At 36.3% G+C, this 4,053-nt stretch overlaps 1 pseudogene; it reads left to right on the top strand.

Moving 5' to 3' along the window:
• The first annotated feature begins 2,437 nt into the window (after positions 1-2,437).
• On the top strand, positions 2,438-2,885 carry LOC121434459 (annotated as a pseudogene).
• Positions 2,886-4,053: the final 1,168 nt, after the last annotated feature.

The following is a 4,053-nucleotide window of genomic DNA, read 5'->3' on the forward strand; positions in this document are numbered from 1 at the left end:
ATAGGCTCAATGACCTTTATTTGGGGCTAGAAACCAAATATGAGTGAGTACATTCCATGATCCTCTTTTGGGATCTGGCTTACCTCACAAATGGACGGAAATAGAAAACACTTTCCTGAATTATGAATTCTTTTTTTTTCTTTTTCGAGACAGAGTTTCTCTGTGGTTTTGGAGCCTGTCCTGGAACTAGCTCTTGTAGACCAGGCTGGTCTCGAACTCACAGAGATCTGCCTGCCTCTGCCTCCCAAGTGCTGGGAGTAAAGGCATGCGCCACCACCGCCCGGCTATGAATTATGAATTCTTATGAATTACTTTAGTAAACCTAATTTCAGGGAAGAAAGCAATAAAGGATTGGACCTTACAAAAAAAAAACAAGAAAAGAAAAAGTAAAACAGGAAAAAATAATATGGATACAGAGACATATATGGAGAAAAGAGACTACAACCCAACAAAGCCAAGAAACAGAGAATTATCATCAACGAAAAGGACAAAAAGAATTCTAATTTAACTATAGAGGAAGTGTAGCTATGACTTTGCCTGCATTTTGTACTTCTGGCCTCTAGATTCAAAGTCCCTAACACAAAAACTATTTGGAAGCCCTTGAATATAAATAAGATTTTGTTAATAGGAAACTGTTTTAGGTAGCACAATATTGCTAGAAAAATTCTTTCTTTCCTTAATTTGTTTTAAGTAAAAATGCACTATAATTTAGTAAACAGAGGGGAAATGACCACAATCACTCTCAGTGTAGGGAACAGCAACAACGGGGGCTTTACATTTTGTGTGAAAGGCTGTTTTCTTGCTTTCTGCCCCTGAAAAGGATAACGACACAGTACCTGATGATCTTATACAACCCAATGGTCCCTGTATTCTATTTCCAGTTTGGATTTTTGGAGAATGTGAAGGCTCTCTTTTATCTGTTTTCCTGACCTTTTCTTCTGGAGTGTTACAAGTAAATATTACTTGTGCTGGCAGACAGCCAACTAACTTGAGTTGGGGAAAGAAAGATTATAGGAGAAGGTTTGTGGGATCCACTGGGGATGGGGTCGGAGAGGAAAGGGAGACACAATTTGTTTCCTGCCACAGATGTGGAAATTCGACCTGGGGGATTGGATCTCAGGCACAATAGAGATGTGGGTCTGCCTTCAGCCTACCTATCCTGAGACAAATGGCTTTTGGATTAATAGGGACTGTCTGTTGGGGTATGAGTCTGGTGTCAAGCAGTAAGTCTGAGAGGGGGTTAAGAAAGAATGGTCTGTGGAATCCACAGATGTTGGGACAGTGGGGAGGGAAAGCTATAGCTTGTGTTCTATTCCAGTCTTAGGAACTGGACTGGTACATTAGTCCTGTGTGTGTGTGTGTGTGTGAAATTCTTAAAACACAAATTTTGTCAGTAAAATATGGAAATGAACTACACATACTTTCTAAAAGAAAAAAAAAAGAAAAATCTGACTGAATATAAATGGGAAGTTGAAGAATTACCCAGAAATACTTCAGAATTAACTTGTCTACAGGAAAAACAAGTCAACTCTTTCAAGTTAATTTCACATTGTCAGTTTTTATTTTTATCATTTAATTAAAACACAGTGCAGTGGGTCTTCTGGCATCTTCACAGATGCAGGATATCCTGATATCAGGATTGAAAGACTTCAGCCTTTGATATATTCCTATCAACCCAGTCTCTTATTTCTCTTTTTCTTTTTTGTTTATAATACTAAAATACCAGAATTAGAGAAAAAGAAAAAAACTTTCTGTAGAAAGTTAAAAGACACCAACTTTTTTCCTCGCCTTCCCTGTTTAAGTAAATTTTGTACAATAATCACAAGAAACTGATTATTGACTGAATTATTGACATTTCAGAAAACAATAAAAATATCAAATAAAAATGTAGTAGTAAATGTAGGCCTTAAAATAGACAGTAAAGAATTAAAATTCACATTGAACTCAGTGGCTTAGTCAATATTAAGCCATGACATATGATTGTAAATTGGAAATAGATTTAAAGCTATAGCTAACAAAATTGTAGTTATTTTTCATTGTTCATGGAGAAAAAAGGACTGCATATTATAAGTGAGAAACATGTATTTGTCTCTCATTCCATATGTGTTACCCCAATTCTCAGTCTAGAGTTTGTTACCTTGATTAGGATGGAAGAATACATGAACTATTTTGTTATTCTCTGCTTAAAATCTAAGATATTACTCAGTGGTGTTTCAGGTGTTTATTTGTTTGCTTGCTTGGTTGTTTTGTTTTTGTTTTGCTATTGTTATTTCTTCTAAATATATGTTTGTCCCTCATCATGATTCACAAACACTTAGAATTCAATTTTTTACTTCATTAATAATTATCTGTCCCCTCACTTAGCTCATTTCAAGTCCTGATCTCCCTTGCTAGAACAACAGAATTCTAATGCCCTATAAAAAATCCAATTCTCCCTTTCCAGCTTGGGCCCAGCAGAATGGCTCCCGCAAAGAAGGGTGGCGAGAAGAAGAAGGGCCGTTCTGCCATCAACGAGGTGGTGACCCGAGAATACACCATCAACATTCACAAGCGCATCCATGGCGTGGGCTTTAAGAAGCGTGCTCCTAGGGCACTTAAAGAAATCCGGAAATTTTTCCATGAAGGAGATGGGGATTCCAGATGTGCGGATTGATACCAGGCTCAATAAAGCCGTCTGGGCCAAAGGAATAAGGAATGTTCCATATCGTATCCGGGTACTTTGTCCAGAAAACGTAATGAGGATGAGGACTCACCAAACAAACTCTACACATTGGTAACTTACGTGCCTGTTACCACATTCAAAAATCTACAGACAGTCAATGTGGATGAGAACTAACCTACTGAATCTCAAATAAAGTTGGAGAACAGCCAAAAAAAAAAAAAAATCCAATTCTCAATCTCCTATTTTTGCATACACAGTATCTGTTCATTCTCCTTTCTTCAAATAAAGTTTCCATGTGGATTTCTGTTTAGCCCTGTTTACAGATTTCTTTCACATTAACCTGCATAAAATATATTTGCATCTCTTAGTTCCTCAAAGAATACACTACAGTGTCTTTCCTATTCTTGCTATCCAGTCCACAATCAGGATACTACTACTAATAGATGTTTGATGGTTTTAAGGAATAACTCATATGGCCACTTTGCCAAATAATATTTAAATAAATCAGATGTGATTATGAAAAATGTGCATAATCATCCCTAGGTTGCTTGGAAGTAAAAATATTATTTTCCATTAATTTTGTAGAAAAAACTTAACAACATAGTAAGTAGCTAAATGCTATCACTGATAATCTAACTGCTGGTGAGTGTTCATCAGCAATATGACTCAGTCTGAGAGTATCTCACAGAAAGCGTGAGACCTTGTGCATCCTTACTCACACATTCATAGGTAAGAAATTTGGATGACATATGACATTAAATACACAAGATGATGTGACTTTTCATCTTTCTTAGGTTTTTGTTCCTGTTATGGTTCATTTGTAGTAAAAGAGATCCTTCCACTATATTTTTACGATGTTATGTGAATGCTAGGTGCCCTGTGGCTTTCTGTTTTGTAATCTCTGAAAGTACTTATTCCCATTTGGATCTAGTGATAGACACATGGCTGGTGCCCAAATACTCAAGAGTTTGGGTAGGTTTAGCTAGGGATAAATAAGCATATATGCGTTTATTCCTTGATCATTGAGAACATAGTTCTGAGTTGTTGAGTTTCTAAATAAAAATTGTCATTGCTGACCAGCATTACGCATCTCTCATTAATTTACTTTCATGTGGACTTCTTCTTATGCATTACACCACCCTTACACAATCATTTTCCTTACTTAGTGTGCTTTGTTTTATTAATATGCATCAACACAGAATGCCCATGTATGACTCTATATAATGCTATGTTTTCTACACACTTATTGATCTTCCAAAGTCCAGCAATAAAATTTATCTGTGATGCTGAATGAACATTCGTTATGTTCCTTTTGTACTGTGTAGTGTTCTATTGTGACTACATTCATCATACATGATTTCCTGGGTGATAAATTATCTAGCTTACCTCTA

This window comes from Microtus oregoni, unplaced genomic scaffold (genome assembly GCF_018167655.1).
Source record: "Microtus oregoni isolate MIOR12 unplaced genomic scaffold, Mior012 000043F_ref0000047, whole genome shotgun sequence".
Taxonomy (NCBI): Eukaryota; Metazoa; Chordata; class Mammalia; order Rodentia; family Cricetidae; genus Microtus; species Microtus oregoni.